Genomic DNA, 13,879 nt, shown 5'->3' on the forward strand with positions numbered 1-13,879 from the left:
GAGTTTCCACAACTTAAAACTCTAACCATTAAGTTTCTTTATCTCTACCTTGTTAGGTCCCTATAATACTAGTGATTACCCCATTACTATTGTAGTTGTATCCCTTATTAATATTGTTGTGCCCCTATTGCCCCCATATTGTTATTACTGTGCCCCATAGAATCCATCTATTGCTATTTTTGTGGCTTTATATTATTATTGTTAGGTCGGTTGGGTTATATTGTGACTCCTTAGACTCCAATATATAGAAAGGAGGTTTTGTCATTTGAATCATCAAGGAATCATTCATTTATGTAATGTAAAGGAGGTTGCCCCTCGAAGAGGCTGAATTCTAAGGCATTGATCTATCTTTTCTATCTTTTTGTGAGTTGGTTTCATAACATTTGGTATTAGAGCTTTGGATTCTAGGGTTTCGCTGCTCCAAACAGGTCATCGTGGCATTTTCGCTATAACTATTTTTCTGTGATGTTTCAGAAGCTAAAAAAAAACCCATTTGAGATGATATCGCACTGAAGCTTAGGTCCGAATTTCAAAGCTTTTCGTACTATATTTGCGGAGATATGATTTGAGGAAGTTGGTATTTTCGCAGACTCCTGAATTACATTCCAAACAGGTGACCTGGGGAAAATCATCATAACTTTCTCTTTGTGCATCGGATTGAAAATTCGTAAGAAGGTTAGAAAGAGGATGGACTATAGTTTCTTGTAGATATTTTTCAGAGCCAAAGGTAGAAACAGGGACACGTGGCACGTCGTACAAGTTCGCTCTACTGAACTAGTCTATAATTAGGTCACTGTGGGAGATTTGGCATAACTCTCCTTTGGAGAATCCAATTTGGATTAGACTGGTGGCATTGGAAAGAGGACACAGAGGGCTACTGCAAGTTGCAATTTCAAAACTGGATGATCCGAAATTACAGAGATACATCAGAGGCAATATCGAGCTCCTACAAAGTGAAAAGAGGTGTGTATATTTTTTAAATTTTTTCTTAAGCTTGGTTTGAAAAATTATTTTGAAGGAATTCAAAGGGCATAGTAGAGCATTATTATTGTTCAATGATACCCCGAGGAAAGAAAATGCAAACACCTAGTAAGCAGCCTGAAAGCTCTAGCATGACTCATGAAGAAGAGGAAGAAATGCTACATGATATATCAAAATTACAAGACCAAGTGCAACAAATTTCACTCTCACAAAAGCTAACGAAAGCTAAGATAAATGGCGTGGAATCTAATATAAAGGGAATGGAAGCTAATATTGATGATTTGAAGATAGATTTGCAGGCAGATTTGACAAATTTTCTACAAGAAATACTTACTAATGGTGAAAGGGTAGTAAAGGAAACTCATGATGCGAACAAAAGAAATGTTAATCATGATTTCATAGACTCTAATGTTGGATCGAAGACCCACCATATTCCAAAAATCGATATGAGGAATTTTGATGGCAAGGATCCCACGACATCGATCTTACAAATGGAGCAATTTTTCGATCTCAATAATGTGCAAAACACACAAAAGGTACGTATTACAACTTTATATTTGGAACCAAATCAGTTTGTATGGTATCAATGGCTTTGCTCTCGTAAACAAATTATCACTTGGGCAATTTTTATGGAAGAATTGACAGCACATTATGAGGATACAAAAAGAAACACTTTTTTTAGCCAATTGATAAGTCTCAAACAAAAGGGTTCAATAATGGAGCACATTGAGGAGTTCCAAAAATTGAACATAAGGGTAAAAAATATTCCAGAAGAGCATAGGATTGATGTGTTCATAGGGACTTTAAAGGATAATATCCAACATGATGTTTGCCTTTGGGAACTTGATTCATTAGACAAGGCATTCAGGTTAGCAAGAAAAATGGAAAGCAAAATTATGGCAACCAGGAAGCATACCACTCACAACTATAAAGATGGAAGTGTTGTTGCCCCTAGTCTTCCACAACCTATAAGGTTGACACCACAACAATTGGAAGAAAAAAGAGCAAAAGGGCTTTGTTACAGTTGTGATAGCAAATACACTAAAGGTCATGTGTTCAGAATAAATTATTCTACATAGATTGTGAAGAAGAAGAAGAAAAGGAGCAAGAAAGGTCAAAAGAAGAGGATATACTCTAGGAACAAAGTCTAGGTAAAGAAGAAATGAATCCAACCATATCTTGTAATGCACTGGCTGGAATTACCACTCCTCAAACCATCAATATAGAAGGACAAATCAAGAAGAAAAAGGCAATAGTGTTGATTGATTCAGGAAGTACCCACAATTTTATTCATTGTAAGGTAGCAAAAGAATTCAATTGCTTCCTTTATCCAGCACCAGAGTGTAAAGTAATGGTTGCAAATGGAGGAACAATAAATTTCTCTGGAAAGTGCCATAATATCAAGCTATCCATGGGAGAATATGTATTGACTAGCCCAATGCTTTCCATTCCAATGGGAGGTGCTGTTGTTGTACTAGGAGTCCAATGGCTACAATCCTTGGGTACAATAGATTTTAATTTTCAAGAACTTTTCATGAAATTTTATGCGGAAGGAAAGGAAGTTGAATTAAGGGGTATTGCAGGGAAATTGGGAAATATAGTCAGCTCTAATGGTATGACAAAGCTTCTAAAAAAGGAATAAAGAGGTGTAATTGCACAATTATGTTCGCTAGATGTTTCCACATCGAAATCATCTATTTCTCCAGATCTCCAAAAAGTCTTGGACAATCATTCCAAGGTATTTGAGACTCCCAAAGGTCTCCCACCTATTCATGATCATGATCATGCTATTCATCTGATTCCAGGAAGTGTTCCTCCAAACATTAGGCCATACAGATACCCTATGCCCAAAAGAGTGAAATTGAACGTATGGTTGCAGAAATGCTAGAGGCTAGTATAATTCAACCTAGTCAAAGTTCTTTCTCTACTCCAGTAGTATTGGTGCACAAGAAGGATGGATCATGGCGCATGTGTCCGGATTATAGGGAGCTCAACAAGCTCACTATTAAAGATAAGTTTCTTATTCCTGTCATTGATGAATTACTAGATGAATTGCATGGATCAATTTACTTCACCAAGTTGGATCTTCGTTCAAGATATCATCAAATCAGAATGAAGACTGAAGACATTCTGAAAACAACATTTAGAACTCATGAGGGTCATTATGAATTTTTGGTCATGCCTTTTGGCCTTACCAATGCACCTTCTACATTTCAAGGTTTGATGAATTCCATTTTCAAACCCTTCCTTAGAAAATTTTTGTTAGTATTTTTTGATGATATACTAATCTACAGCAAGTCGTGGAAGGATCATGTTGAACATGTTGACAGGGTACTACAACTATTGGAGGAGAAACAATTATATGCAAAAAGATCCAAATGTTTCTTTGGAGTACAAGAGGTGGAATATCTAGGTCATATTGTATCTGATGAAGGAGTTAAGGTAGACCCTATCAAAATTAAAGCCATTAAGGAATGGAAAATTCCCACATCCATAAAGCATCTGCGAGGATTTCTCGGGTTGATAGGGTATTATTGCAAGTTTGTTAAGAATTATGGGAGAATAGCAGCACCTCTAACAACATTATTGAAGAAAGATGCATTTTCATGGACTCCAGAAGCAACAAAGGCCTTCGAACATCTTAAAGAGGCAATGTGCCAAGCACCGGTCTTAGCTACACCAGACTTCACAAAAACCTTTATTGTGGAATGTGATGCTTCAGGAAATGGAATTGGTGCTGTTTTAATGCAAGATGAAAGACCCATTGCTTTTGAAAGTCGTCTAATCAAGGGAAAGTTTTTACACAAAGCTATTTATGAGAAGGAAATGTTGGCAATACTACATGCACTTAAGAAATGGTGACCCTACCTAATGAGAAGACACTTCAAGGTAAAAACGGATCATGATAGCCTTAAATATTTTTTAGAACAAAGATTATCATCTGAAGAGCAACAAAAGTGGGTCACAAAGATGTTGGTTATGACTTTGAAATCATCTACAAAAAAGGGAAGCAAAATGTGGTGGCAGATGCACTCTCAAGAAAGGATGAGGATGTGGAAGCATTGTTGTGTGCCATTTCTATTATCCAACCAGATTGGATAAACAAAGCAAGGGAGGAATGGAAGAATGATGAAGAAGTGTGGGAACTTATTCAAAATTTACAACAAGATTCCAATACATCTGATACATTTAGCTGGCAAAATGATTCGTTATGGTACAAAGATCACTTATACCTCTGTAAGAATTCCCAACTCAAACAAAAGATTCTTATGGAATTGCACACTTCTCCCTTAGGAGGGCACTCAAGATTTTTAAAAACTTACCACAGGGTTAAGAAGGAATTTTTTTGGGATGGCCTTACATAGATATTCAAAAGTTTGTGGTGGAATGTTTGGTTTGCCAACAAAATAAAGTTGAAACAATTAAGACCTCGGGTCTATTACAACCTTTATCCATTCCAAGCCAACGTTGGGAGGAGGTTTCAATGGATTTTATCACAGGTTTACCCAAGTCAGAAGGAAAGAGTGTCATCATGGTGGTAGTTGACAGACTTACCAAGTATGCACACTTTTGTGCATTATCAAATCTATTTAAAGCTAGTATAGTTTCTACTGCATTTATGGAAACAATTCAAAAGCTACACGGAAACCCAAAGATTATTGTAAGTGACAGAGATCCCATTTTCACTGGAAATTTTTGGACAGAATTATTTTCTTGTCTCGGTATTCAGTTAGCTCATAGCTCATCTTACCATCCTCAATCTGATGGGCAAACTGAGATAGTAAACAAATGTTTGGAAGGATATCTTCGTTGCTTTGTATCTGATAAACAGAGACAATGGGTCAAATGGTTGCCTCTGGTTGAATGGTGGTATAACACTTCCTTCCATACAGTAACAAAAATGACCCCATTTATGGCACTTTATGGATATCAACCACCATCCATCACATCATATTTAAGAGAAAATTCTAAGGTTCAAGCAGTGGAAAATCACATCAAGCATCAACAGCAAGTCCTCCAACTCTTAAAGGATAACCTCGTGTTGGCGCAAAATAGAATGAAACAACAGGCAGATCAAAATCGCAGTGAAAGAAGTTTTGATGTAGGTGATTGGGTATTCCTACAACTACAACCATATAAAGAAATGTCCCTCAAGCAAGCTAAGAAGGATAATAAATTATCACCAAAGTATTATGGCCCATACAAGGTGTTGCAAAATATTGGTACGATGACATACAAATTGGAGCTTCCTGTACCTTCTCGAGTGCACCCAGTTTTCCATGTTTCATGTTTAAAGAAGGTTATAGGTCACAAGCTCCCAGTTCAAATAATATTGCCAAAACTTGACGAGGAAGGAAAAATTATATTGGAACCGGAAGCAATCACAGAAACAAGAACTCGACAAATACAAAATCGATCAATTTTGGAGTATCTCATCAAGTGGAAGAACTTATCGACTGAAGATTCCACATGGGAGGATGAGAATTTTATACAAAAGCATCCAAAACTACTCAATCATTGAGGACACCACTTTTTTGAAGGAGAGGGGCATGTTAGGTCCCTATAATACTAGTGATTACCCCATTACTATTGTAGTTGTATCCCTTATTAATATTGTTGTGCCCCTATTTCCAACATATTGTTATTACTATGCCCCATAGAATCCATGTATTGTTATTTTTGTGGCTTTATATTATTATTGTTAGGTCAGCTGGGTTATATTGTGACTCCTTAGACTCCTATATATAGAAAGGAGGTTTTGTCATTTGAATCATCAAGGAATCATTCATTTGTGTAATATAAAGGAGGTTTCCCCCTAGAAGAGGCTGAATTCTAAGGCGTTGATCTATATTTTCTATCTTTTTGTGAGTTGGTTTCATAACGTACCTTTCCACTGCTCGCCATCTTCTTTCACCACCAAAATCGATCTTGTAGATCTCCCACTGAACAGGGTTTACCATAGGCCTGAGTGAAACACCTCAGCAATAAAGGAATCCCCTTGAATCCAAAACAATTTTGATACCAAATGTAGGTCTTAATCCTGTATAGAAATTACCTGCATACGAATTCTAAAATACAGAAAATAAACAATGCGAGAGCATAACACATAAAACAAATATACACAGAGATTTTCCCCTGGATCCCAAACATGGGACTACCAGCTTGATTTTTCATTATGTTCCTTTCAATGTTACAATACATATTTATACATGCCGAAGCATCGAATACCATGGACCAAAAACAATCACATCCAAAACCATGGACCGAAAACCATCCCATCCAAAACTATGTGCAAAAATCATGCACAAAACCATAGGTAGGTCTGCCCAACCTAATATAGCGTCCAAAAAACACAATTTTTTGGGCCATTGCCCCGGACCCCATAGAGGGGTTTACCTGCACCCCTCAAACCCCCTATGATCCCCCTACTACGCAATCGACACAACAAAGGGGAGGCTTTGCCCCCCATCTAACCCCGTGGTTATCTACATATGCTAGTCGTGGAAAGAATATAACACAATGCAATAGTGGGGGGGTCACAGGGGTTTTTAGGGGTACAAGTAACCCCACTCTATGGGGTCTAGGGCAGCACCCTAGAACATTTTGGTTTTGGACCCTATATTAGGTTTGGCGGACCTACTTATGGTTTCGTGCATGTTTTTCGCACATGGTTTTGGACACGATAGTTTTCGGTCCATGGTTTTGGACGTGATGTTTTTTGGTCCATGGTATTGGATGCTTCAGCATGTATAAATATGTATTGTAACATTGAAATGAAAATAATGAAAAATCAAGCTGGTAGTCTCGGTTTTGGGATCCATGAGAAAATCTCTGTGTATATGTGTTTTATGTGTTATGCTCTCGCATTGTTTATTTTATGTGTTCCAATTGGATGGCGGATGGAATGGGCCAACAAAGTCCAATGCCCATCATTCAAAGGGTTCTATGACTAGTTGGGGCTGCAGAGGCATTTCATTAGAATGGCCAAGTCAACTCATCCTTTGGCAGCTATCACAATCTTGGGCATATTTCTTAACATCTTTAAAAATAGTGGTCCAATAATAACATATTTGTAATATCTTATGGATTTTCCTACTATCTATGAAGTGTTCCCTACAGGGCCCATCATGGCAAGCTTTTAGGATGTCATAAATCTCATCCTTGCGAATGCATCTACGTATACACATGTCGGCCCCTGTGTGAAAAAGATATCTGCCTATCCAAGAGAATTGAGCATTGCACTGAATGATCTGTTTCCTCTCTCTTATCGTCAAACTCCTAGGTAGCTTCCCTACTGCTAGATATTTTTCCACATCTGCGTACCATGGCATCTTAACTACTATGACAAATAGACGTTCATATGGAAATTGGTCATCTACTGCCAGTGGATCATTCACCTTATGAATTCGAGATAGAAAATCAGCAACTTAATTTTCCTTCCTTGGACGATCCTTGATAGTAATGTCGAACTCTTGCAAAAGCAATAGCCACTGTGTCACTTGACCATATGTGATAGGTTTGTTACCTAGATATTGAATGGGAGAGTGATCAGTATACAGAAAGACTTGGTAGCTAGTTATATAACTACAAAATTTGTTTATTTCATAAATAACAAATAAGAATTCTTTTTCTGTTACTGTATAATTAAGTTTTGCATAAGTGAGATTTTTGCTAATATAATATATAGCATAAGGTTTCCTGTCCTCCTCCTGGCCGAGGACAACACTTATAGCTACATCTAATGCATTTGTGGATATGTGGAAAGGCAGCTCCCATTTTGGTCCACGCAATACTGGTGTTGTTGAGACTAGTTTCTTTAAACCTGTAAAAGTTGTGTAACATTTGTCAGACCATTTGAAATCAACATTTCTAGTTAAATCATATAAAGGTGCATCAATTAGTGAAATCTTTTTATTAAACCTACGATAATAGCCTGTTGCATATCCTAGGAAACTACGTACCTCTGTTTGAGTGCAGGGGGTAGGCAGTGAAAGAATTACCTATATTTTTGCTGGATCTACCTGTATCCCTGCTGTAGAGATATAATGTCCCAAGGTTATGCCCTCAATCATCAACATGTGACACTTGACATTGCTTAAACATATCCTAGTAGAAATGCATCATTCTAAGAAATTCTCTAATGTTTGTAATGCTTGGTCAAAGTCATCCCCATATGGAGTAAAGTCATCCATATAAACCTCAAGTCCTTCATTTACCAAATCAGCAAAAATGTTGAGTATAGCTCTCTCGAATGTAGCTGGGGCACTGAATAAGCCAAATGGTAATACTCTGTACGTGAATGTACCCTAGGGACAGGTGAAGGTTGTTTTGTCTTGATCTTCACGGGTGATCTGAATCTAATTATAGCCATTGAAGCCATTTAGGAAGGAAAATAACTGCTTCCTTGCCAAATTATTAAGGATTTGATTGATGAATGGGAGGGGAAAGTGATCTTTCTATGTTGCCTTGTTCAACTCTTGGTAATATGCATAGATACGCCACTTCCCATTTTTCTTGGGGACAACCACCAATGGAGAGAGCCATTTACTGTCTGAAATAGGATAAATGAAGTTCACATCCAGCAGCTTCTGTAACTCTTCTTTCACAATATCCTTGAGATGTGGATTCAATCTCTATTGAGTCTTCCAGATGGGTCAAGCATCCTTCTCCGTATAGATGTGGTGTGTACATAACTGTGGGTCTCCACCCTTCATGTTAGGATAATCACAGGCAAAAGCCCCTTTATATTTCTGTAGGACCTGTCTGAGCTTTTTCTGCTGATTGCTATCCATACTATCATTAATGTTTAGAGCTTTTCCTGGTTTGATATCAACAGGCTAGATGTTATGAAAAATGGTTGTCTGGATATGCTGGTCATTAGTATCCTTAAAAGAATCTTCCATGGCTTCATTATCAAGAATTTATTTCAACATTCGAAACTTTAAATTGCTCACATTAGCTGGCTGATTGATAAAATTGTTGATAACATCATCTTCAGTATGATCTTTGAATTCCAGTGCCTCTGCTACTATGAGTGGTGAACGAATGCTTTCTTCTAGGTATGCTGGTGGTTTTTTACATATCTTTACAATGGGAAGACTTGCCTTGGTAGGAGGATATAACACAAGAATTTTTACAGCATCCCCTTTTGCAATAGTCATGCTACCCTCTCGGCAGCCGATATAAGCATCAGCTATTGCCAGCCAGGGTCGGCCCAGAATTAGAGGGTGCCCATCTAATCGATTATTTGGGTTTATAACAAGAAAATATAATGGATATTCACATGAATCAACATAAATTTTAATATCTTGTAAGGTTCCTTCTGGCCTTACCACTGAAGGATCAGCAAGTTCAAGTAAAGTGGTGGTTGGTTCCAGGGATGTAATAATAAGTACCTGACAAGTTTCTACTGTTAAAATATTAATGGTTGCACCCAAATCAACTAGTGTATTGGGAAAAGAGTGGCCATATATCTGAACTGTCACTATGGGATTTCCAGGATCTTCATACTTTACCGGAGTTTCCCCACCCAAGAGTAAATCATATAAAGTTCCTAAAACATAAATGGTGGGTGAATTTTTTTCTTTCCTCCCAGGCTTATTTACACATATCTCTTTGATTGTTTTAGCATAAATGGGAATATCCTAAATGGCCTGGAGGAGAGGAATTTTAATAGAAATATTTTTTAGTTCCCCTACAAGATCAAAATCTAGGTAAACAATAGGTTTGGGTATCGTTAACCTTTTGGGGAACAGGGGAGAAGTGACTGTGAGTTTTTCAGGGTCTTCATGTTGATCTGTCTCTTCCCCTTGCTTTAGTTCATTATTAATTACAGGTGGTGGTATATGTACAGGTGGGGTTTCAATTTCAATTGATGGTAGGTCCCTTTTTTCCCTAGGGTTGATGATATTTCCTGACCTCAGTCTAATTTCATTACATTCTTTTTTCTTAATCTCGTAGTCTGAGCTTTCGACAATTTCCACCAATTGGACTGGTGTGTTATTATGATTTGGATTCGGCTGAGATAGAAATTGAGGGTGAAGAAGAGGCTGAGGATTTTGCTGTAATTGATATTTAGTTGGTAGTGTAGGTTGAGGCTGAGGATTTTGCTGTAATGGATATGGAGCTGATAGTGAAAGTTGAGGATGAGGACCTATCCCCATAGGTGTATTAGATGTCTGTAGAGGTTGCTACCAATTTGTAGACCAGTTCAGATTTTGAGAAGTTGATGTAGACCACTAGGATTGATAGGGATTTCCTTGCCAAACATGAGTAAAAGGACAATTTGGCTAGCCATTGCCTAGAAAGGATTGAGTTTGCCAGGATGTCATAGGGAATGTCTGGGTTTGCCATTTGGGTAAGGTGATTGGCCTTGCCATACTGCCCCAAGGTTCTGTTGTTGATTAAACTGTGAAGAAGGAAAGAACTCAGATGCATCTTGTGACATACCTATAGGTTTAGCTTGCCACTATCAACATTGGTTCATAAGATACACCGACTCAGTTTCTTCTTCAGCCTGCTTGAATACTGCTTTCAGCCCTGGTAGTGATGGACATTGTTCAGTGGCATGATCTTTGGTACAGATAGCATATGTCTGAACCATTTCTAATGGACATTCTTGTTGGTTGTGCTTCTTTTGACAATGTGGACAAAAAAATGGCAAGTTTTGTTCTGCTAAGGCATGCTTTTGTTTAGCCTGTAGGACATCCGGCTACGTTGTGAGAGTGCCCAAGATATTCGTATTGAAATCTTCCAGGAGGTTACCGATTTCCATTCATGTTATGCCTCCACTGTGTGGTTTTCTTCTCCTTCTCATGGGATCTCGGCTTCCTTCTCTTGTGCGTGTGCTTCCTCGTGAACACCTGATACACAAGAGAACGATTTCATCATAATCTTCTTGAGAAATATCTCCTTTCCCCATTACATTTATACTTTCTAACCACTCTTCTTTCATTCCTTTAATTAAGATATCTCTTAGGACTTCTTTAGGTAAGGTGGTGTGTGGAGATCTTTGTGAATTATAATTAAACCATATGACATATTCTTATAGAGTTTCATTATATTTTTTAGCCATCTTAAAGATTTCATATTTTAGCTCCCTAGTCTTCCAAAAGTCCTGGTATCTTGTGAGGAAGGAGGTTTTCATATCGTCCCAAGAATTAATAGTTTGTCCACCTAGACCCATGAACCATCTTAAGGTTGCTCCTTTCAGAGTAGAAGGGAATAGCTTTAGCTTATGGGGGTCAGTGGTGTAGTCATACCCTTTGTAGAGGACATCAAACTCAAACAAGAAGGCATTAGGATCCTCTGTGATCATCCCATGAAACATTTGGATGCTCTGCAGAGGAATAGCCTTGATGGGGGCATTGGCCAGTTGGTCGACTATGGGATATTCCAATGTCGAGGTGTGACCTTAAGGTGGTTGGTTTTCCATTTGATCAAAGATGTGCCAATAACCTTTAGGTATTTTAGGGGGTTCTTTTTGAGTAAGCAGAGGATTAACAACCCGAGCTAGCTTTGCAGCACTGCCGAAATCTGGGATCACATGAGACTCCTATTCAGATAGTTGTGGTTCCTCCTTAGCAGTTCCACTGGTTTCTCCTTCTCCTTCTCTTAAGTTACATGATATTCCCTCTTGTATAGGATCAGCATGTAAACTTGTTGTAGCTTGAAGACTCTATTCATATCCTCCAATTTCGCTTTGAATCTTAGAGTAAGCTACAGATGGTGAAACTTCTGCTTGAGGGATTATAGTAGGACTTTTTCTAGATATTGTCTGGAATGCTACTGATGCTTGAGACTCTACTTTTCTTATGTTTTCATATAAAAAGGTCGTTCTCCCAAGGTTCATTGATCTATTGGGTTTTGTTGATTTAGGTGGGGGCTTATCCTCCTTTTCTATCTTTCTATTCCTAGTCATTCATGGAAACCAATTCGTATTTAACCTCTAAGATTTTGCTGAAAAGCGGGTTGGTAAGAAAGCACTTTACTTGCTAGGTACGCATGTTCTTACCTTCCATTTTTAAAACCCAATTCTTTCATAGCAAGATAAAAAGGAAATAACTTTGAAACACTCTCCCTAGAAACAACGCCAAAATGTTGGTGCACTAAGATATCTTTTTACAGGAAATCTTAATTCATACATTAATTGTCAACCAAAGGTTAGTCTTTTTATCTCAAGAGTGTCAACACTATATATGCAATGAATTCAGAGGTTATCTAAGGATAAATCATTGCAATCACTAGTAACTATCTCTTCAAACTCAATCCAAACAATTCTGAAAGAAATAATTCTGGAAGAAATAACTCTAAAAGAACTCTTAACACACTCTACAATTCTACTTAACTTATTCCGAAAGTAGATGAATATGAATGAAAATGCAAAGAATCACACTTGGCAATCTTCAAATATAATTAAAATTAACTCACTCAATTATAAAATAGAACTGTAACAACTGAACAGCAATGATAATCTATAGTAAATCTAAATTTAACAACAAATCCCAATTGAATGACAAGTCCTAATTGAATGAAAAATCCTAATTGAATGGAAAACGAAAATATAACTATAAATGATATCTAAGCAACAAATTACTTATATAGGAAGATTATAGAAAATGATTAATTCTATCTCTAAGATCTATGATAACATAAATTAGAATGGACAATGATCTATTGCTGAAACTAACATGACCAATTCAATCAAAGAATCACTCATATATTATCACAAAGCTAAGTCTGAATCTAAATGAACATCAAGTATAAATCGGAATCGTCAATGTTTACAATAAGTGAAATGATATTAACTTAACATTAACAAACAATAAAGAATAAATAGAATAGATTATAACATAGGAAAGTAGTAGATCTTCTCTTGATTAGGCCCATAGTCGCGATAAGTCTCCACTAAGAAATACTCAAAATATAAGTATGGATCAAACACAGTCTTTCTTCATTAAAATAAGTAACCAAGTTACAACATCACTGAGATAACAATATTATATGTCTCAAAGAATAATTACAAATTATGAAATTTTGAACTCCTTTCAGTTTGCCTTCCAGCCTTATATATAACATTTAAAAGAGTAAAACAGATAAAAGTGAATCCTCAGGGTCAGGGTATCCTAAGGATTTCGCAATAGACGATCTTCTTCTACCATAAAATATCATCGGTCTGCCTGGTATCCAGCTATCTTGCCTAAGACGTTGTCTTTTCCTTTTACAGGTTTCTTCTGCTCTGTTGATTGAACAACCATTGTCCAATCTACATCTTCTGCACATAAAGATAATAAAAAGTCACTTTCTCATGCTAGATTTATCTAATTCGTTACCAAGTGATTTTACCCAACTTTAGTTGTTATTTCCTTTACTTTGATCCATAAACAAAGATAATCATGTAAGGATAAATACTAAATAGATCTATTAACAAAGAGAAAACATAACTTTTTCCTTACCCAACAATCGTGTTGTACTATGTGACAACTCCCTCATTTATAGGGATTAATAGTTAGTATTTGACATATAAATGGGGACCCTCTTAAATTTTTAGCTTTTGAAAATAAGCGATAACTTTAAGATTTGCCTTAAACCTTTAGAACAAAACCCATATTTAAAATCTTATCATTGCAAATCGCATCTCACAATTTTCCATCTTATAGAAAATCCCAAAATGCGATATGCTATAAAGAATCCATTATGATTTTCCAATCACAACACTCTAAGAATTGTAGGATTTAACCCTGTACAGAAATTACTTGTATACGAATTCTAAAACACAAAAAATAAACAATCCAAGAGCATAACACATAAAACACATATACACAGAGATTTTCCCCTGGATCCTAAAACCGAGACTACGAGCTTGAATTTTCATTATTTTCCTTTCAATGTTACAATA

The sequence above is a fragment of the Pinus tabuliformis genome, chromosome 5_1, assembly GCF_031772625.1.
Source record: "Pinus tabuliformis cultivar Carrire ecotype Pingquan chromosome 5_1, CPIR1, whole genome shotgun sequence".
NCBI classification, from domain to species: Eukaryota; Viridiplantae; Streptophyta; class Pinopsida; order Pinales; family Pinaceae; genus Pinus; species Pinus tabuliformis.